The sequence below is a fragment of the Paroedura picta genome, chromosome 1 (assembly GCF_049243985.1).
Source record: "Paroedura picta isolate Pp20150507F chromosome 1, Ppicta_v3.0, whole genome shotgun sequence".
NCBI lineage: Eukaryota > Metazoa > Chordata > Lepidosauria > Squamata > Gekkonidae > Paroedura > Paroedura picta.
The window spans coordinates 38,596,893-38,620,553 of NC_135369.1; the positions used below are offsets into that span (position 1 = coordinate 38,596,893).

General features: G+C 42.1%; 1 long non-coding RNA gene across 1 annotated transcript; it reads left to right on the forward strand.

Moving 5' to 3' along the window:
- The first annotated feature begins 374 nt into the window (after positions 1-374).
- Positions 375-23,430, forward strand: LOC143835657 (uncharacterized). The gene is made up of 3 exons (XR_013230310.1): positions 375-491; positions 13,986-14,052; positions 23,314-23,430. It is a non-coding gene; the product is annotated as an uncharacterized LOC143835657 (long non-coding RNA).
- The last annotated feature ends 231 nt before the right edge of the window (positions 23,431-23,661 follow it).

Consider the following 23,661-nt stretch of genomic DNA (forward strand, 5'->3'; position numbering starts at 1 on the left):
TCCGGGGGGGGAGAAGGCTTCTGCCACTCCACGGCCGCAGAAGCCTTTGGGAGTCGGGGGGAGGCCGCGCCCATCTAGCGCCCATTTTATTTAAAAATAAAATGGGCTTTAGATCTAGTTAATAATAAAACCAATATAAAATATCTTTAAAATTCAGGATAAAGGGAACATTGCTGTTTAGCCAGTCACAGAAGTCTTTTTTGAAATCCTTCTGTGCATGGTTGAGTGAGATTCCATTGCTGCTGAGAGGTTTGGGGAGTGTGCACTTGCTGTGGTTTCAGCTGTTGCTCTGAGCATGACTTCTGCTGCCTGAGAGACTCTGCTGTGACCTTTGGATCAGATCCTGCCTGCCTGGAGAAAAGTGAAGACAGAGACTTGTTTGACTGAATAACATTTTTTTTTTAATCTTATTTTACTCTTAGTTAAAATATGCTTACAAATATGCTTCAAATATACCGTTTCAGTGATGGACTCCTGAGGTCAAGTAATGTGTAAGTGAGTAAGAATTCTCTCATTATTTAGAATCCCTATCCCTACACTATTCATAATTGCCTAAATTTCTTATAGACAAAGAATGCCTATTGAATAGCCTGTCCACCACTGGGGTGATAGTCATGAAGTTCAATATCAGCATAAATGGAAAAAGATTTCAAACTACAAAGAAAGGGGGGGGGGGCTAGATTAAAACCGAGGTTTTGAAATAGTTTGTCCACTCTTATATTGACAACTAAAAAAGAAACATAAAATATTATTCTCTATAGCTAAAGTATATTGTTCCATCAATGTCATTGACATCATATTCCTGAGCAAACGTGTTCCTTTGTTTCTTTAAGGTAAGTCACATAATTTGCATTCAGAACATGATGTGATTATAGGCATGCAAATTCAAGATAAGAGATTATCCCCCCCCCCACCCAAGATTTGTTATTTCCAACTTGAAGGAGTACCTTAAGAAAACAAGTTAATTTGAATAAGTTAAATTCACAGAAACAAATATAAAAATGTCAGATTTCATTTTTAAGAATTTCTTAGTACCATTAAAACCCCGTTTATCATATTATATTTGCTTGGTGTGCGGTCAAATTTGGACAAGAATAATCTGAAATATTTGACAAATGAAAAGTGTTAATATTTATTTCAGCAGGAATGATAAAACTTTGGCATTTCTATTTGTCCTGTTTCTGCTGTTCATAATCTAACACAGAAAAATGTTCTCCTCTAACAATTTCCTGGAAAACTGAATTCCTTCCACCTCAGTTTATTCAGTCTGGAGGAATTAAAAGTATAGAACCACTGATCAATCAACTCAGTAGTGATGGAATATTTCGGAGCATGCTCAAAAGAGCCCCCACTCCATTGGCAGAGAAACAGTGATAACACTGTCTCTAGCCTTTGAGGTGCCAGTTTCCCTCTCTCCCTTACACAGTGAGTTTGGAAAAGAACTGGAGGAAGAGGGAAATCAGCAGTAGGAAAGGTTGGGGAGAGCTACCACTGAGCCGAAGTAATTATTTACAGAGCTGAATTTCCAAAGGGAGTTTGACTTGACTTATAATTGGCCTACCTTTCTCTGTACTGGGGGAGTTCATTTTCAAGCTCCGGTCCCCCTTGTTCTCAAACATCATTTTCTTCTTCCCTGGTTTCTATTTTTCCTCCCTTAATTCAAAAACAGAAAATGGCAAGATCAATTTTTAACATTTCACATGGAAAAAATAAAATCAGCCAACATTTTGACCTGCCGGAACAAGCCTTTCCATTTGGGTGCTAATTACAGTTTTAAAACCAAACCACAGAGAGAGTATTTTACACTGATAGACATATCATTAGAGCACAGTTAAAAGGTGGGGTGGAGTATGAAAGGACTATTAGAACTGGAGCACTGGAGGGAACTGGCTGATCAGAATAAGACAAATATATAATAACCCATCCTTACTTTGTCAGGATAAGATAAAATACAAAGCAATGTTTGTGCAGATAAAACTGATCTTTAAAATAAAAAAAAATATTAGGAAAGTGCACACATGGAACTTTACAGTCCCCTTATGCTGATGGGCATAAAAGCATTCTAAAATTATCATCAAAGAATGTGTGTTGCTTAAGGCAGACTTGCCCCTTTTACTCGATGCTTTATAGAGGAGTTGTATCAAATTTGGTTGTAGTATTGTGAAAGTAGCTAAACATATAAATATATCTAATTTTCTATGTAACCCCATCTGAGGATACTTCAATCCATCTAGGGGGTGCCATGGACAGACAAGACAGATCTTTCTACAAACCTGAGTAAGAAAGGACTTTCCAACACTTTTAAGATTTCATAACTTTTGAATAACTGCAGTCCAGATACTATTGACAATGTGGTAAATTTTTTGCAGTGTGCCATAAGATTGTGTCAACAAAAAGTCATGGCGGGGGGTGTGGCTAAAGATGTCGTCCTGAGAGGGTGGCAGGGCATCTGCTCTGCTATCTCTGAAGCCTGACAGGGGTCAATTGTGCAAGCAATTGGCAGAAAAGAGGAGGGGTACGCAAACCTCACCTCACCTTTCTACCCAGGAAGTTCTTGGGGCCGTCTCCAATCCTTTAGGGAGTATATCTCCCTGGATTATAGGCTGTCAGCGTTCCAGGTCCAGAGGACGACTGCCATTTTCTACCTCGGACTTTCTTTTCTTTCTTTAATCTTAAAGTATCTGCTTCAACCCTACATGATGATTTACCACAAATGAACGCTTTGAACTGAGGGGAGGACTTCGGCTGAGTTCCAAAACATCATTTACTGCAAGTATCTCTCGCTTTTTTTTTCTCCGTCTCTCTTCCTGCATCAAAGCCCTTTGTTTCCCCCCTCCTCTTACTCTGCTCTGCCTGAAGCCACCTCGTTAAGAGGCAGGCTAATTCTCCTAACTAAGCAGAAGAAGGATTCAAATCAACTCGAATTAATTGGCAAAAGCTCTTATTGTAATTGTTTTGGTTTTCGGAGATAGAGATAAGAGCAGTGAATGTGAAAATCTCACGAGAACTTTGTGCCAGTACGAGAATCCCTGCCTTAACCGGCTTCAATACGTCACATGCCTGTGCCGGAACATTAGAGGATAAAACAGAGGACCTCTACCGGCCACTTGTAAAATTGTTTGGGGCCGGGTTTTTTTAAAGTCAAAATCATGTCTATGTTAAAAAGATTGGCTCATCTAATAGAGATACAAACCCAAGATTACAAAGTATTCTTAGATGGATTGATCAAAAATATCTCCAAGGAGATCCAAGATGGCAAGGAAGAAGTCTTCAATAGGAATGATGGATCAATAACAGTGACTGATGACAGCTTTAAACAAGGTGGAAAACCAACAGCAGAAGAGAAATCTGAAATTCATATCTTCAAGGAGATCCAAGATGCCAAGGAAGACGTCTTTAACAGGAATAATGGATCAATAACAGTGGCTGATGACAGCTCTAAACAAGGTGGAAAACCAACAGTAGAAGAGAAATCTGAAATTCTGGAGACGGAAAATGGGATGCCGGAGTTCTGCAGCCCAGATAAGGACACCCTTTTTAAAAAGACATACAGCCATCTCAAAGCAAGAGTGTACAAAAATCAATCAAAAGAAATATGGATCTGCAGTGAAAGTAACCGATTTAAAGGATCTCTCTGGGGAAAAAATTGTATTGATACTGGAGTCCAGGAGGTGCAACGGCCTCAAGATTTATCGATGCATATTTTGCGGGAAAGAGTACAACTGCACTTTCTACGCCAAAGGCCAATGGGACAGAATATAATTTTACGGGAACGACAAGATGTAGCAAGCCTCGAGATGAGACCCCCTTAAGAAGACCGAAAGCTCATATTGTTTTATGTTTAATGTTATACCGTATTCTATATTTCCATTTTTATGAAAAAGGGGAAGCAGTGTCTCTTTCGCTCTTGTTTTTTTTTTTTTTTGTCTCTTTTCTTTTATAGGCATATAGGTAATATAATCATTAGTGCTGAAAATGTAAAATGGGGTTCTCCCCCCTTATTTTTTCTTTCTTCTATTAGTGAATTGTCCTAGGACTAAAGCCTACACTGAGGATGGTTCTTAGAATGGGTCAAGCAAAAATTGTTTTGTAGATGTATTAGAACCAAGGATAAGGAGAAGCTATAGAAGACTGAAAGCTTATATTGTTCTATGTTTAATGTTAAGCATTTAATCTAAACCTGGAAATCTTATTATTCTCTGTATTAACAACATATACTGTATCCTATATTGCTATTTTTATGAAAAAGGGGAAGCAGTGCCTTTTTTCTCTGTTTCTTTTTCTTAGTAGGCATATAGGTAATATAATCGTTAGCGTTGGAAATATAAAATGGGGCTTTCCCCTCTTATTATTTTTTTTATTGGTGTATTGTTATAGGGCCAAAGCTCATATTGATCTGTAGAAAATGCAAAGCTCTCAACTTATACCTGTCAGGATGGCTCTTAGAATGGGCCAAGTATAAATGGTTTGTAGATGTATCTGTATTAAGGATAAGGAGAAATTATGAAATCCTTTTGTAATTTTTTTTCTTTGTACATCTTTAAGGCAAAGCCCTACTTTCCTCTCCCTTTATCAGGGTATTGATACAGGGCCAAAACTAATACTGTGCTATAAGAAATGTTTAATGTTAAGCATCTAACTCAAACCTAGAAATATCTGCTAGGATAGCTCTCAGATTGTATCAAGCAGTTAATGTGAGGTCTACGATCTCTCAAGTAAGTTGATTAATAATAATTTTTCTTTTGTATATCTAAACAGGCTTTTTTTTTTTTAATGTAGTGGAAATGTGGATGGCTCTTAGACTCATGGCTCTTAGAGTTTTGGGCAAAAGTTTATATCACTGCGGAGTCAATGTGGGGTCGTATATTCTCAAATGATGACTATATTTCTATCTTTATGAAAATAAAAAAAAATCATTATAAAAAAAAAAAAAAAAAGTCATGGCATAAGTTGTTCTTCTTAATATCATTTTTATTCCCAAATTAACCTATTAAGTATTATTATCAAGTAATATTTATATTTTTGTATTTTACTTGATGAATGTTTTAATGTTTTATATGTCATTAAAGGATATATGATATGATACAAACTTGAGAAAAGCCTCCATACAACTTGGGGGGCCTGGATGGACCAGTTTAGGGGGCTGAGCTCGTCCCAGGCAATTTTCTGAGCAGTGCGGGGACAGGAACCTTGAAATCTTAGGTCAAAACCCATGGAAGCTCTTTTAGGGTGATAGCCAGATGCAGGATCCAATAAAGGAACAAAAGGGGGGTGGGGACTAGAAATTGGGAAAGGGATAAAGAAAAGAGTAAAATGGCAAGGTTTGGAAGGGAAAGCTGTTTTAAGTTGCACACTGTTCAGGCTGGGAAGACACGCCTCCTGGTCTGACTCTTTCCCACCTGTCCAAAGGACCTGTCTTCAAGGGATTAAGTTTAATGTGACTATGCTGAAACCATTCTGCCACAGCCTCCAGACATCTGGACAAGGAAACCAGATGGTTATCAGGCTGGCCTTCTATCAGGAAGCAGAGCTGGGTGTTATTGTCTGGTGAAAACCTAGGCCATAGCTTAGAATCAACTGGGCAAGAGACTCATAAAGATGTTAAAAAGTGTTAGGGAGAGAATCGTTCCCTGAGGGACTCTGCATTTGAATTCACAGTGGCGTGATTGATTCTCTCCAATTACTACCCTTTGTCCTCAGCCTTGGAGGAAGGCTGTCTCCTGGATCCCTGCATTGACTAGGCTGAGAGCAAGGAGCTCATGGTTGACAATATGCTGTCAGATCTAGTAATATTAGAAGTGCTGAATCGCCTTGGTCCAGTTAGTGCTGTAGGTCATCTGTCAGAGATATTTTCCACTGGAATGTTACTCTTCTCCTCAATAATTTTTTGACAGGGAAACCCTCTGCTCACATACAGTACCACTCCACTCCTCTTTTGTTTTTGTTTTTTGGAGGAACTCATATCTATCCACGACTGCATTCCATCAAGTCTCTGTAATGCCTACTAAATCTGTCTGCATGAGAAGCTCAAGTTCTTCCTTCGTATTGCCCATGCTTTAGGTATTGATATTTATTTATTAATTTTATTTATTTATTTATCATACTTATATACCGCCTTCCCCGGAGGCTCAGGGCGGTTAGACATCTGAAGACTGTTACCTTTGGTTCCTTCCCAGGCAGGCCACTGCTTTTTTCTCCCCTTTATTAGAATTACTTTGTTGGATGTCAGTGTTGACATTCATGACAAGTCAACTGCCATGAAGTTTCCATGAACTTCCATGAACGTTCATGCAGTTCATGGAAGTTGATAAATGGATACATTTTCAGACAAACTGTCTCTGTTCCATCTAAATGTTTACAGAACTTCAAAGCAATGAGGCATGGAAACTGAAACACATAAGCAGCTCATACTAAGCTTTGTTTGCCAGCAGGGAAATATCTTTTGAAAAGAGCCATTTTTTAAAGTGAGAGGCAAGCTACCAGCAGTGGAGGATGGGGAATCAAACAAGCCTTATTAGGATGGGAATCCAAGGTGGCACCATAGTGCTCAATGTCTTAATAGTTCCCATTTCTGAAAGATCAGGGTGCAGAGCAAAGCATTCCCTATGGATCTTGTAGATGGACTGCTTATTTCTTTTCCAAACGATGTTTTCCAGTTTTGCCTCCTAATGAACAGAAAGCATCCCCAACTCAAAACAAAACAACAACAGCAGAAAGAGGTCAAAGCCCAGCTGAAAGAGGTCACAAACTGCCTGACCTTCTCAGCATAAGCTGAGCAGACAAGGGTCTTCTTCATGAGTGAGAATGGTTTTGCTAAATTGTAGCTCAACAGGCATTCAGTCACTTTTGCAAGGTCAACTTTTTTGTTGGCCTCTGCTGGATTTAATTGGCTTCATTAGCACCACAAACATGTCTTCTCACAACATGCACAAAAACTGTCACATAGGTTTGTTGGCACATGGAATAATGAGATTATTCCTTTAATGATGGAATAATGATTATTTCTTTAATCCTAGTACCCAAATAAGAATTTTTGTGAGTGATCTATATGAATTAATAGTAATCAAAATGAGAATTTATGAGTCAAACTGTAGTTTGTTTAAGAATGGTGCCAAGTTTCACAAGTATACTTGTCATACATCCAGATGTCTTGTGGCTTACTTTCAGGGTGCAGAAAGCTTGGGAGGGGTCAAGTCTCTATCAGGGCAATCACCAGAGAAGACCAAAGTAGAATTCCCAACAAGATCTTTTATTGACCCCAATGGGCTGCGGTTTCATTCACCCAGCTTTTTACTCTATGACAATCACTTCTTCCTCCAATGTACCCCAGTGGGTTGTATCACACCTTTTAACCCCCCCCCCCAATTGGCCCCTTCCTCAGTGCCTAATTCCTGTTGCCGAACCAACCCTCTCATGCCTAGCAGCACACCCTCCCCACCTCAAGCTGCCAGTGCCACGATCCAGCCTCACCCCATGGAGTGCACCCTGCCAATGAGAGTTGCTCTGGCCAGCCCCTAGGATTCCAACGGTCACGTATCTTGGCCATTTCCCCAATGGTCCTTGGTCAATGCAAACCACACTATTTTGATATAAAATTCTTAGTTGCTGACATGGGTTCTTCCCCATGTGGAATGAGACAGTAGTTATCTCTCCCCTCTCAAATCATACTAACAAAAAATGATAGAATTATTGCCATTAAATTTGATTTTGTTTTTGAATCATGTTACCTCAGTTCTATATAAAGTGTCATAAGAACCTGGGAACTCTAGCCAACAAAATGAGTTAGGTGAAAAGGCTCATAATGACCACATACAAAACCAACAAGAATCAATGCATATTTGTGCAGCTCAAATTCTATATAGATCCAGCTGACTCTGGCAATGAACAGAAACCCTTATTGCTGAGGATGACTTTTTAACCTGACTTCCTATCAGAGCTGATGGGAATTGTAGATTTTCTGGCCTTCTGAATGAGATCAACCCATCAACCCCAACAACATAAATTCTGAATATCTACCAACAACAGCCTCCAGCTGGCCACCTATGATTACTATCTACTGCACAGATGCACTACCCTTGAAATATCTACGTCCAGTCATTAAGTTTGACCGCATATATGGAACAGTTGTGTTACAAGCAGCCATTCCAATATGGGCAATCACCATTTCCTCTAAAAGGGCAAGATGCATACATTCTAGCTTCAGAACACATATACCAGAGCCCAGATTAACCTGGCATGTATGTTCCAAAGCAGAAGATCCATTTTGTAGAAATAGCTTGTATCCAGAGGACAGTGTGTAACATGTTTGTCTCATATATGCTGTCACAATTCCAGGAACATTTGAAAAGACCTATCTGCTTATTTTCAATTGCAAATAAATCATAAATGCAAGTGTATGAGATGTTCGATTTGAAACATAATGGGCACTGAGAAAAAGGTTAATTTCAACTTTCTAACACATAATTTTCAAGGATTGTTCCATGACTAGTTGAATTCATGCTAGGCCAGATTCCAGCATTCAGCCTTTCATGACTATATAGAATTCCTGCCAAAGAACAGGGAGCACATTTTGTTTTCAAGGTGATGTTATGACTTTGACGTGCAGACCTATTGATCAATAAAAAGGCTTTGTACATAAGTGTCTGGGCAGAGTAAAGAAATGCATTGGGTTTAGTCAAGATCAATTTAACAAGCAAGGTAGGAATGGACAGAGGTGTTCTGAATAGGTGGAAGGAAGGACCAAATGAATTTTTTCTCCCTAGAATAAACGTTTTTAATTAAACTTATTCGCCTAAGTAATTTTGGAAACATAAATCTTTGGACAGATCCAGAAACAGTTACTTCCAGGCAGATCCACAAAGGTGATTTGTGGCAAGAAGTTTTCTGCTGCTGTTCACATACTTCGTGCATCTAAACATGGAGGATCCTGTGAGTGATACTATGGCCCTTTTTTCACTTGCAGTTTTCTTCATATTCTCAGTGTGTTTGCCCCGTGTTTTTATTATTATTGTTGTTGTTGTTGTTGTTATTGTTTTGCTTCTCAGTAGCTGTATCCATGTCATAAAAAATCAGGGCTCCCCCCCACACAACTACTTAGCACTTGGCTTGCTGCAAATTCAGTTTTCCTGTGCCATATTTGAAAGTGGTTTTGAAACTTTTCTCCCCACTGCTTTCTTCAGTAGAGCAGAATGGAAAGCATATACCTTTCTTCAGTCTACTGTCCCCCATACCATCTGTCTGTCTGTCTGTCTGTCTGTCTGTCTGTATGTATGTATGTATGTATGTATGTATGTATGTAGATATTTATATACCATCCCTTTCTAAGTATCATTTCAGGGCAGTTTACATGATTTAAAACAATAAAACACAGAAGTTTCCATATACCCTTTGACCCTTGAGGGAACCTGTCTTCTTACACCAAGTATGTGCTCCCCCTTCCCCTTTGCTGCTTAATTTGCTCCTGCTGGGCTTGGCCATATCTCTTCCCTTACTCTGACACCTACAAGGCCACAGTCACCTTGACTTGAGCCAGCAGCTTGGTACACCAGCACCCCTTCCTCAGTGGTGCGCCCTCAGCTCCACTGCTTGGTGCAGGTTCCCCTGTCAGACAGTAGTAGCCACCTCTTCATGGCAATGACTTCACTGGCCACACAGTGGAAGGGAACTTGAAATCCAGCCGTGCCTAAGGAACCTTCAGTTCCAGCTTGGAACTCAACAGCTGTTCCACCACACCTTCCTCAGACTCTCATCTTCCTCTCCCCCAAGCTCTGCTCAGGGAAGGAAGCAACCAACAAGTTGCAAAATATCCAGCACTTAGTGAGCAGACTGGAATCCAAGCAGCACAGAGCCAGGAGTGGCTCACCCTAGAGAGCCTCCCATAATCACTGACTCCCCCTATAGAATGGATCCCTTTCTTTTCCTCCAGACTCTCCCAAAGCTAGTGGGTGGGTGCAGAAAAGAAAAGACAAAAAAGTTTTGCTGAACAAGTTGCCATTCAGGCCCAGTCCATGATGTCTCTGAAAAGTGGGTGGTGGGGTGGGTACAGAGTCAGGAAAGGCCCCAAAGAAAGGCTCATGGGCATCTTTCTGGGATACCAATGGGACTATACATATCAGTTCATTAAAAAGCACACACAAGAACCTGAACTTGTCAGTCATGTAGCATCAGTTAGGTGCAGAAGCTGACTCTGCATGCTCCATTGTATTTTTTTTGGGGGGGGGGGCTGTTGTATTAAAAAAATGCTTACTTAAAATCTAAGGGACATTTTTTTTTACAACATTTTTCCATAGTGAAAATCTCGGAAATGGATAGCATTTTAGCTGTGTCACATGCAAAGTCCCAGTACACTTCTCCTTTAGTCTTCCGCACCCCCTTCCTTTTCCCCATATGTGGGATAACTCCATTCTACCATCCTCCATTGTCCCTTTTATAAACACACACACATGGTGGAAACAGCTATGTGAGACTGCCTTCCTGTTAAACTTGCCCATGGCAATTTGGACCAAAGCCACATGCAAAACAACAGTTACAGCCCTCCACCACAAATGACCCACCATGTTGTTCACAATATTAGTTGTTACAGAAAAATTACAAGGATTGAAAATGTCTTGGTGCAGAGCTGAGTGACATAAGTCACTGAAAGTCGATGCACTTTCACCTCAGACAAACTGTGAATTAACACTCGAATTAACACTGGAAACAGCCTATGTTTCAGGCAGATTTCAGAAGCTGCAGAGGCTCTGACAAGCCATAGTCCATTGTACTATGAAGAAGAAGCTGGGGGCTGCTGCCAGCAGCAGCTGTGCAGTGCCATGCTGAGGCCGCCAGAGAGCACCAAAGGTGAGCTGCCGGCAGAGTGGCAGGGTAGCCCCCGAGGCAGCAGCCGGGGAGGAGGACGAGGAGGAGCCGCGGCCCATACTGACTGATCCACGGACTGGTCCTGGTCCCCAGACCGGGGGTTGGGAACCACTGTTCTAGAGCATCCCTAGAAAGTGTTTATGCTACCGCAGATTAGCATTGTAACATGATCACGTTCAAACTTTTTAAAAATGGTGGGGAGGGGAGAGAGTAGGAGGAGAGGCAGAAATGTTGTCAGATTTGATACATCATCGTTTCAAGTGGGGAGCAAAGGAGGAAGTCAACTTGACTCTTTTTAGCTTCCACTTTAGGTAAATGTGAATTCCTTCCCAGGGGAGGGGAAAGAAAATGGTTTTAGCAGCATTTGCAAACCAAGCAGCAAGCAGGGAGTGCATTTGGAGCTGCACTTGAATACCAAGATTTCTCTGTAAAATGCTTAAGATTCCATGGAATATTGAGACAGCCATTGCACTGTTTTTATCAAAGAAGAATAGAGCAACCAAAGACTCATCAGCCTAGTCAATTCTCCAAACAAAATGGAAAAAGCTGATGAATGATTGTCTCCTCTGGGTCTTTTAATAAATAATAAAAATGCAGACCAGTAAACAGGCATTTCATAGAATCATAGAATAGAATCATAGAATCATAGAATCATAGAGTTGGAAGGGGCCATACAGGCCATCTAGTCCAACCCCCTGCTCAACGCAGGATCAGCCCAAAGCATCCTAAAGCATCCAAGAAAAGTGTGTATCCAACCTTTGCTTGAAGACTGCCAGTGAGGGGGAGCTCACCACCTCCTTAGGCAGCCTATTCCACTGCTGAACTACTCTGACTGTGAAAATTTGTTCCTGATATCTAGCCTATATCATTGTACTTGTAGTTTAAATCCATTACTGTGCGTCCTTTCCTCTGCGGCCAATGGAAATAGCATCCTGCCCTCCTCCAAGTGACAACCTTTCAAATACTTAAAGAGGGCTATCATGCCCCCTCTCAACCTCCTTTTCTCCAGGCTGAACATTCCCAAGTCCCTCAACCTATCTTCATAGGGCTTGGTCCCTTGGCCCCAGATCATCTTCATTGCTCTCCTCTGTACCCTTTCAATTTTATCTATGTTATTCTTGAAGTGAGGCCTCCAGAACTGCACACAGTACTCCAGGTGTGGTCTGACCAGTGCCGTATACAATGGGACTATGACATCTTGTGATTTTGATGTGATGCCCCTGTTGATACAGCCCCAAATGGCATTCACCTTTTTACCGCTGCATCGCACTGCCTGCACATGTTTAGTTTACAATCAACAAGTACCCCAAGGACTCGTTCACACACAGTGTTACCTAGAAGCGTATCCCCCATCCAGTAGGCATGCTTTTCATTTTTCTGACCCAGATGCAGAACTTTACACTTATCTTTATTAAATTGCATCTTGTTCTCATTTGCCCATTTTTCCATTGTGTTCAGATCTCGTTGAACTCTGTCTCTATCTTCCGGAGTATTTGCCAGTCCTCTCAATTTGGTGTCATCTGCAAACATGATGAGTAGTCCCTCCACCCTCTTATCTAGATCATTAATAAATATGTTAAAAAGTACCGGGTTGAGCACCGAGCCCTGAGGTACCCCGCTACTCACTTCCCTCCAGTCTGATGAAACACCACTGACAACAACTCTTTGAGTGCGGTTCTCTAACCCATTCCCTATCCACCTATCTATCTGAAAATCCAGATTGCAGTCCTTCAATTTATCCATCAGAACATCATGGGGAACCTTATCAAAAGCTTTACTAAAATCCAAGTAAACGACATCAACCAAATTTCCTCGATCCATCAAACCTATTACTTGGTTAAAAAATGAAACCAGGTTGGTCTCACAGGACCTGTTGGAGACAAATCCATGCTGACTTCCTTGGATCACCAAATTGTCCTACAGATGTTTGCAGATCTGCTCCATTATGTTCCCCACAACAGAGGTCAGACTCACTGGTCTGTAGTTTCCCGGGTCATCCTTCCTCCCTTTTTTGAAGATCGGAATAACGTTTGCTCTCTTCCAGTCCTCCGGGACATCTCCAGTCCTTAAAGAGGTCCCGAATTTTCATTCTTCAGAATGTCACCATTGATTCCTTTATAGAAAGTATATGAAGTATTATAATTGTTACAATAAGAATTATTTTAGAAACATAAAACAATATGCTCCTCAGTTCTACTCACAATGATGCTTTGTTATCACCAGGGTTTATGTTTACCTGTGCGGTCTAATTTACCTTTTGGGAATTCAGGTTATGGATACTCCTATGACTTAACAGTTTTCCACAACTGTGCTTAGGAAGGGGCTCTGTTCTCGTTCTTTGGCAGATAAATGGGAGTCAGACAGTTGCAAGTTTCTACCCAGCCCCAGCTTGCTGGGGGGGTAAAACAGTAATGACTGGGGAAGGGAATGTCAAACCACCCTGCATTGCGTCTGCCAAGAAAATGCTAGAGGGCATCACCCCAACGGTCAGACATGTCTCGGTGCTTGCACAGGGGATACCTATACCTTTAACTTTTACCCAGTCCCCCATTAACAAATATTGCTGTAAAACTGGGTAAGCACACTTTATATGTAAATTTTAATAATAATTTTAGTACGGATTTTGATGTATTATTGTATATTTTATTTAGTAGGATATTGATATAACCACATAATTGTTTTTGAGTGAGAATCATTGTAAGTAGAACTGAGCATATGGTTTTATGTTTCTAAATGAATTCCTGTCTAAATGTCTCCTTGCATGCCTCCTGAACAGAAGAACATATGCAGAACAAACTTAGACAGGTCTTTCTCACCTTTATCTATATAAAGGTTGTTTCTCTTCTAAATAAAACTATTTTATCCTTTTAAGCAGTTTGATATTGTACACTATTGCGTATTGAAACTCTGCCCACATTTTAACGGTCCCAAATTACTTCAGCTAGGCATTGGTGAGCGGCAGGTACAAGCTGGTCAGATATGCAGGAGGGAGAAAGGGGAGCACAGAAAGCTGCCAACCAAATGGAGACAATGGTTATGGTAGCAGCAAGGAATCTCAACTCCCAAACATTTTTGGGATTCTGTTGAATGGCTCATCTCACACCTTCCTCTTTTTCTGTCACCTCCAGGTGCTGTGAGCAGGACTTCAAGCATGTCATCCAGGAGGGACATGTGAAAAGCTCCACCAAATAACAGGTGGGAAGAACTGATGCTGTATCTCCTGTTTTCACTTATTTAAAAGGCTTCGAATGAACCTCCAGGTTGCAACTTGGAAACTCTAGATTTCACCCACAATCAGCTTTTCCTGGCACAGCATTGTATTAGCTTGGTATAGAATTTTTATTTCTTTTGAAGAGCAGAGTACAAACAGGCCTGTGTACACACAGCTGTTCACAGCAAGGATTTTCAATATGGCTGGCATATGCTATATTTTCATCATGGGAAATAGAATCAACGAATCAAAGAATATTGCAAGGAATCCCATGGGACATCCAGACCAACATTCTGGATTTGGGCAAAAATATTCTTTTCATAATTCTTCCCTGCTGAAGGAATGTTTATTTAAACCTTCCTAGTGGTTATATTCTTCGTTATTCAGGGCACCTTACGGAGGTTCTGAACAATATTTATAGCAGTGTTGAGCTATTTTTCATAGATCATTATTTACCATTATCCCAGGTTAAATTTGGGCAATGGGCAAAATCTGTTTTGATTTTTTAAATGTTCTTTAGATATTTGTCAATATTGGGCCACTGGTAGCTGAGCACAAAGGAAGCTGGAAGTGTGAGTACAAGCACAACTGGGATCCAATCTGAATAAAATACATGGACAGATTCCCTAGGTCTAACTTCTAGGATAGACCTTGAATTGCACAAAGAAGTTAGTGAATAGAGGGACTGGAAAGGAACACTACTCAGATAGACAACAGCAAGGCAGAAATGTGGATAGAAAAGATGGCAGGCTGGGAAGGGACCAGACAGAAAGATAGAGAAGTCCCATAAATTTTGTATGCCAAACATTTTATTATCTTCATCTGTTGTGTTAACTACTACCTTACCTATTGCATTTGATCCAATCACAGTGATCCATGCAATGGTCACCTGTAGACTAGATTATTGTAACTCACTCTATGCAAGGCTACCCTTAAGGCTGCTTCAAAAACTTCAACTGGTCCAAAATGCACCACTTCAGGTCTTAACCAATGGAGAGTGCATATACAACCAGTGCTCTCCCAGCTGCATTGGCTCCAGATAGAAAACCAGATCAGGTTCAAGGTTCTTTAAAGCTCTCAACCAGCCTTTCTCAACGTTTTTGCTGTTGAAGACCCCAGAAGTGATACAACCCCCCCCCCCCAAGAAACCCCAGAAGTGATACTATCATGCAGAATATGGTTGGGAAGCATAGCTGTGTAAACACTCATTCAGGGCCCTTCCCCTTTCTGTCCCCTCCAGGGCCATCAGTGGCCATTTTGGGAGGGGTGGATGGGTCAACAAGACCAAATATGGTCATATCACCTGATAAATGTTTAACATTAAAAAAAAAATTTTTTAAACTAGCTTCAAAGCCTGTTCCTAAGAACGGGCCTTAAAAGGCCATCCCTCCCCTGGCCCCCAGCCAGGCAGCTTAAGGTGGCTTTGGGCTGCAGCTCGCAGGGCGGGTGGGGGATAGTCAACTTGTTAGCAGTTGGCTCACTCTTAGCTTTGGCCTTTCTGATGATTGATCTACAGCGCCTAGTAACCTGTAGGTCCTCTTCTTTAGAGCTATGTCCTTCCCTCCATTTCCTGAACATTTCCTTTTTCTTTCTTAGTTCCTCTTGAAGTTCTCTGTTCATCCAAATAGGCTTCTTAGAGCTCCTGCAGTGTTTTCGTCTTTCTGGGATAGTAATAATATAGGTGGAGTAAGAGAAGGAGGAACTGATGGTTGTTTAAAAAAAAAACTCACCAAAAATCCAACCAAAGACACAGGAAGATTACAGACAAACATCATATTACACTCAAGCCAAACTTGTTTCCTTCTTTAACCAAGTAATGGGTTAGTATATTGTAGAAAGTCAATTGGTATTGTTATCTGGATTTCATTAAAGCTTTTGACAACATTCTGAAGGTTAAACTGGAGGAATGTAGACTGGATTTTCAGACAGGTGAATAGGGAACTGGCTAGAAAACCACACTCAAAGAATTGTTGTCAATGGTATTTCATCAGAGTGGTGGGGGGTGAGCAGTGGGGTTCCCCAGGGCTTGGTATTAGGTCTAGTATGTTTCAACATTTTTAGCAACTATATAGATGGGAGCAGTGGTGGAGGGACAAATTAAATTTGCACATGCCATCAAATTGGGAGGAGTAGCAATCACCCCAGAATATAGAGTTCAACAAGATCTGAACATGCTGCAAATGTGGGCAAATGAGAACAAGATGCATTTCAATAAGGAGGAGTGAAGAGTTCTACATCTGGATCACAACAATGACAAGCATCCCTACTGGATGGGAGATACACATCTGGGTAGCTGTGTATATGAATGTGATCTTGGAGTACTTGTAGACTAAGTTAAATATGAGAAGACAATGTGATACAATGGTAAAGAAGGCAAATGCAGTCTTGGGTTGGATTAATAGATCACATCAAAATCACAAGATGTCACAGTCCCACTGTATTCCACATTGGTCAGACCCCACCTGGAGTACTGTGTGCAATTCTGAAGGCCTCACTGGATTGTTCCTGAGACTGTCTGTGAGCATCCTTTCAACATGGCTGAGATTCTGTTGCATGCAATTGCCTTTTGTGTTCTGAAGTTAGACCCCTCCTACTTATTTCACTGATTTCAAGAAAGAGACAAATAGACCAAAATATTTAACTTGCAGTAATTAACTGAGCATCAAGTGATAAGGTCATAAAGCTTGCCAGCTCTGGAATTCTATATAGCAGTAGAAAATTAATGGGATGGGATAACTATTTACTGCCTCTGAACAAGGGGTCTGCTGTTCTTCCTTTCAGAACTAGACTTTTTAACCCTTTTCTTTTGGGGGGGTTCAAGTTGCAGCTGATTTATGGCTACCCTGTGGGGTTTTTAAAGCCAGAGACATCCAGAAGTGGTTTGCCGCTGCCTGAACTTTCCTGATGGTCTCCCACCCAAATACTACCAGGTCTGATGGTGCCTAGCTTCCAAGATCTGACAAGATTAGGCTAGCCTGGACTATCCAGGTCAAAACTCACTTCCTAAAACTACTGGGGAATGAAGGATAGGTTTTGTGTTCCAGTTCAAGATTTTTATTTTCCCTTCTGTAACTGGAAAACCCTAAAAGGAAACTCAGTTGAGACAAGCTGGTGAAGATGATCTCCTACAGAGAGAAAGAAGCCTGTTGGACAGAAATGAAATAGACTGGTATATTCACCTGTGTTCATCCTTCAACTTGCAGCAGTTCACCAGCTGGCTGTGGAGTAACAAACTGATTAGAAAAGTCACATGGAGATTCTGGGGGACTAACTGCCAGCTGCTGTCAGTTTGTGAGAAAAGAGAAGTTCAATAGCTACTTTAAAATGGACAATACCTGCTAGTCTTAACTCTTAAGTCCTGTATATGTTCCAAAACCCAGACACCCAAATGCCAATGGCACCTTAAAAATTAGACTGGGTGACTGGGCTTAATTGCTTTGATGAAAGTAGTTGTTCAAGCTAAAAATTAAAATCTTATAACATCATCCATAAAAGCAAACATCTACATCAATCCAGCAAGCTGCAGTGAGAACAACAACAGAATGCAGAGACCAGAAGGCAGAATCCAAGAGTCCAGTCAATTAAGCTGAGGGAAATAACATGCTCTTCACCTGGCACCTAAAGGAAAATACAGAAAGTGTCAGGTGATTATCTTGGGGGAAGAACGGTAGATTATCCATGGCTTGAGTTTCTTTCTGCATGCCGTCCTACCCTGGTTGAACAAAGAGAATTTATAAAATTACTTTTGGGACAAGTGTATATATAGTTAACCACAAGGTTCAATTCTGTCTTTTAATTGCTATCTTTCCCCCTTCATATGTTAATGCTGCATAGAGGCACAGCTGTTCAATAACACAACATTGCAAGAAATAACCTTGATGTAATTGCATGCAGGATACAATCAACACTGATTTCGGGGCAACGAGCTCACGCACACCAGTCAAACATTATAAAAAAAGAACCTTGATTCAGTAGTATTCACAATCATATTGAGATTGCTGTGATTTATCAATACACAGATGCACAGTGGTAACATGGGGGAAGGGAGGACATGAGAAATGCAGGAAATGGCAAACTGCATGCCCAGTACTCCCTTGTACAAAATGCAGCAACTCAAAGCAGAATAACAGAATTCCTGAGGCATGAGTTCCACTTCATCCTTTAAAAAAATGAGAAAGATGTAATAGCTTGGTTTGTTCATATGAAATGACAATTCCTATGTCTTCTTAGAGAAAATATTTTTAAAGTTAAAATTTCAATCCTTCCTTTTTAAATATCCTGTGTTAGTATTGATATACATATATGTATACATTGGAGTTGTGAGTTTCTACGTTTGCAGGCTGAACTGAGTTACCAGCCCAAATAAGTTTTTGTCTAGTGGCCATCTAGGGAAGGGCACTGTTCTCCTCACCCATCTTCAGTTCAGGTGAGCCTCCCAGTTTCCACACATTCCAGAGGTCAGTAAAAAGGAACCTCCAGGTGGGACCTGGAGATCTCCTGGAATAACTGCTCATCTCCAGACTATAAAGGTCAGATCCCCAGGCAGAAATGGCTGCTTTGGAGGGTGGACTCTGAGGCATGGTACCCATTTGAAGCCCCACTTCCAAACTTCACTTTCACTGGCCTTAGCTAACATAGTCTGTTGCTTGGCTGGTGATGTCTGCCCTTCTGAAGCCTGGGACTTACTGCTGGCAACTGTAATTCCTGTTGTTGTCTGGAAAGCCAAATTGTTGCTTAATAAAACTGGAAAACCTAGTTCCCCTCCAAATCTCACTGTCCACTTTCCTGTAAACACTGTGTATGCAAACTCCCAAGCTAACTCCACTTGAAATTCTGGGCCACTTGTGCCTTTTATTTCATAGGACCTCCATGGCAAATTCTGATTTTTATTTATCAGGCCAGGCTTGAGCAAAGTCACTTCAGCCCCTATGTCTCACCAGCCAGTTGCTTGTTCACCGTTTACACGTACAGGATCTAAATATTCCTTATTTAGATCTTCCTGCACTTTCCAGACTCGGATCTTTGCTGGTCTGTCTGTTTGTTCCAAAAAATAAAAACTGTTGCTGGTAAGGGCTGGCCAGAGCCCACAGCCCAGGTGGGACACACCTGTGCCACTCCACCCCAGCCTCAGCCTGCAAGCCTCTACCATTGTTTCTACTATCCAGTTGGTCTGTCTGTCTGTGCCAAAAAATACAAACTGTGGCTGATAAGGGATGCCTCTACCATTGACTCTACTATTGCTGCTTATATCTAGACCAGAGGTTCTCAACCTTTTCTTTGCTACAACACCAACTTTGGCACCGAAGCCCAGTGGGGACCCAGCTGGAGGAGCTGCCAGTTTAGCACTGCAGAGGCGCTTCCACCGGCCTCCCCCAGCCATGGCCACGGGCAACCCCCTGCAGGAGGTAACTGGAGGGGGGTGAGGGCCCTGCCTAGGAAAGGGGGCTACTGCCACAGCTGCCACATCCACGTTGCTCGCTGTTCCACTCCAGGCCGGGCTTGGGTGTGTGTCTTGCTCCCATGGCTCACTGCTTCTCTCTTTTCTCCCTTCTTTTAACCACGGGGGGGTTCTGTGATGGCCCTGCTGCAAAGCACATGGAGCTTGCTGGATGCAGTCAGGCAGGATGGGGCGACTTTGGACCCATGGGGGAGGAGGTAGCTTTCCTGTCAGCTCTGAAAGAGTTGAACAAAGTGTTTTGGCGCATTCCTCCGCAGGCGCCAGCGTGACCCTCCAGGCAGGCTGGGCAGCTGCAGAAGGAGGCAGTGGGGCTCTGGAAACCCATGTGCATAGGTGGCATGTGCGTGCATGCACATGCACACAACAATCAAGGTGGCATGGAGGCAGCCATTGCCTTGGCTCTGCTGCCTCCGCCCACCTTTGCCGCCCACCACCACATGCCTCCACATGCTGCCACCGCGGCCACAGTGGCAATCAACCTGGCAACCCCAGGGGAGGGGCCAAATGCAGTCCTGACCCCAAGCTTGAGAACCACTGATGTAGACTAATATGATTAAATCTGTAGGGGAAAAAACCTCCTTTGCTGAAGAGTAGGACTCTGCGGCATTGTACCGTTTTGAGGCTCCATCTCCAGACCTTATAGAATATTCATAGATATTCATAGAATCATAGAGTTGGAAGGGGCCATACAGGCCATCTAGTCCAACCCCCTGCTCAACGCAGGATTAGCCCTAAGCATCCTAAACCTCAAGGAATATCTCTAACTTAGGGGTAGCCAACCTCCCGGGGGGGCCTGAAGGTCTCCTGGAATTACAGCTAATCTCCAGAATGTAAAGATCAGCTCTCAGAAGACACACTTCGGATCTGCCTGGGATTTGGCACTTTGGATAGCCTCAGGGTGATCTGTCTCTGAAGCAGCCATGCTTCGGAGGTTTTTTGCCCGTGGCATCCCGGAGCTCATTATTGGGGCTTCTGCTTGCCAGCAGAGGGAGCTCCCTCAGCTTGTGTTACTGGTCAAAGTGATGGTTTGTCCTAGCCAATTGCTGCCTGACTATCCTAGCTGTCACAATCCATTCTTGCATACAGTCTAACACAAATGGCTAGATGAACAAGGTTCCCTGTGGTCATGCCTTATAGGCCATAAACCATCCATCTTCATCCAATGTCAACCTCCTCTATGTTGGGAAGACAGACTTATGGGTCCATTAGCATTTTGTTACAGAATAAAGGACAGCTGAGTAAAAGGAAAAGTTTTCCAGTGGGGGAGGCAGAGGGAAGAAGCATTATTAACGGCAACCATATCACCCAATTACAATGGGTTTTTTTTATGTTCTTCATTTATAACGCACCTTTCAAGGCCGACTACAAAATGTCAAAATCAATTCAAACCTACAGCAAAACCTTTAATGGGCAATGCAGTGGGACTGGCATTGCAGAGTTGGAAAACCATGGAACCCACCTGAAACCTGCAGAAAGTAGCTGATAGTTAGAAGACAATGCAGGACAAGCAAGAGAATGCCCACAATAAACACCGCAATAGACTACTGTTCAGTCCCGGATAAAAATGATTTCCTGGGCTGTTTCATTACACTCAAGTTCTAATCTCTTTATAAAACTGCCCTCCTGACCATTTCTGTTTTGCAACTTTTGTGACATGACTAAAGTGTGGGTGCTGTTCCTGTCCTTCTCGGGTAGGTTGTTCTGCATACCAGAGATTACCCATGATTGGGCAGTTGCTGGTCTTACAGTTTGCAGAGTGGCACCTTCAGCGGGTTTTGCTAGGAGATGAATGAGACTGTCATAGCAGAGCATGGCAGGAATATAGGATCAGATGGCTTTCAGTTTGACTCACAGTATCATAGAATCATAGAGTTGGAAGGGACCTCCTGGGGCATCTAGTCCAACCCCCTGCAATATGCAGGAAACTCACAACCCTATCACTCATCCCCTGTAACCGGCCACCCCCTTGCACCTTCTAGAACTGACCAAGATCTGGTACAGAATTCTGGGATCCTCTACATTGATTAATCATCCATACCAGCATACTAGGCCAGCATGATGTAGTGCTAAAGAGTGGCAGTCTCCACATGCAGCCAGCTGGGTCACCTTGAGCTAGTCACAGTCTTGATAGACTTGTTCTCACAGAGCAGTTTCTCCCAGAACTCTCTCAGCCCCACCTACCGGTTGTGGGGAGAGGAAGGGAAGACGAGTGTAAACTGCTTTGAGACACCTTTGAGTAGTGAAAAACAGTATAAAAAACAACTCTTCCTCTTCTGGACCTAGGAGGCTATTTGATATTAATCATTTCCAGGTTGGAAGCTGTAGAGTTAATGTTTGCCTAGCTCCCTCTGAGTGGACAATTATGGCAATTTAGTGCAGAAATCCAAAAGCACAAGGAAATGGGGAGAATGGGGAAGAGGGAAATCTTTGGGTGGGAATAAGGACTTAATCGGATTCCGGCCTCCTGACAGCCCAAGCAGTTTCTAACAAACAGCTCCCAATCTCCTTTAATTTGAATAAGATTAAGGGCCTGCTTGCTTTCTTGGTAATGGCATATTGGACATACTGTGCGCGGTGTTAGCAAGCTGCCTTTTAAAAACAGCTTCATTATGCTCCCTTCAGGTAGAGGCCATGGCTACAGGCAAAACCCTGCCCGAGATGGATCACTGGGCTGATCTGATATGGCAATTCCTGCGTTTTCTGTGTTCAAAACGAAGATACAATTTTAACCAAGCATAAAGGTTTCACAGCAGGATGGAATAAATCCATTTTGTTGTTATAGAAAAAGGAGAAAAAAGGGGGGAGGGATACATTTTTAATCAGGGTTTACTGACATTAGTTAACTGGCTGCCTGAGTGGAGAGAATGAGGCAAACAGGAGCCATATTTGCATGTTCGATTACATCTGGAAACACAGAGCTTCAACAAATCTTTGCAGTGGTGTGTGTGTCTCTGTGTGTGTGTGTGAGAGAGAGAGAGAGGGCATAAGATACTGTTGAGTCACTGCTAATTGATGGGTTTCCAAGGCAAGAGATGTTCAGAGGTGCTTTGCCATTGCTTGACTCCAAGTAGTGACCATGGACTTTCACAGTAGTCCCCGGCCCAAATACTAACCCAAGTCGACCCTGCTGAGCTTCCAAGATCAGATGAGAGTGGGCTAATCTGCATCATCCACCTTGGGGGGGAGGATCTCTGCAGTGGTATTAGGACATAACTCTTCCCCTACCATTGCCTTCAATCCAGAACTATTGAAACACAAGAAATACTTAATTGAATCAAGAGCAGGGTTAAGCACTGTTGGTTTTGGCATCCTAGGTGGAGTAAATGGGTGTATTCTAGAAGGGCAGAGGATAGGCAAACGCTGAAAGAGAAGATATCACCCAAGTGTAATCTAGCTAGGAAGAGATGGAACTGGAACCATAAAAACCCAACTAGTAACAGTTGGGACCTTCAAAGGTTGAATGTCTGTATTAGTGTTAAAATTATATTAGGTACTTTTATTGTGCACAATTTTTTAAAACAACTTTAGGAATTAAAAATATACCCAGCCCATAGGCTATTGCAAACTAATATGCTATGCACTAGAGCCTCTTGTGGCGCAGAGTGGTAAGGCAGCCAACATGTTGTCTGAAGCTCTGACCATGAGGCTGGGAGTTCGATCCCAGCAGCCAGTTCAAGATTGACTCAGCCTTCCATAATTTGGATATTATGACACAGTTTACTAATTTGCCACTAATTTACCTTTTCTATATGTCTGCACTCTCATGATTCTTGTTCCATTTTGTCAGAGGAAGTGTGCCTGCCCATCAAAGTCCACAACTTTTTATTGTCTGGAACTTTTCTTCATTGATTGGCACATAGGACAACAAAGGAATGGAACAATGGAAACCATCTCTAGCGAAACAATAGTGCAAGAAGACACAGCACACATGCACACTTTTCAAAAATACGCGATTGAATCAAAACCAATAAATTGTAACATTGTTTTTAAAAAAGGAGTGCTGAAGACAGGCATGTGTGATAAGTGTGTTTCTGTATCTATGATTCACAAGTCTGTTTGGCCAAGGACTAATGCTTCTGTTGACAGATTATGATCAACTACCCGTATTGTGACATGCTGATGGTCTTTCTGTCAA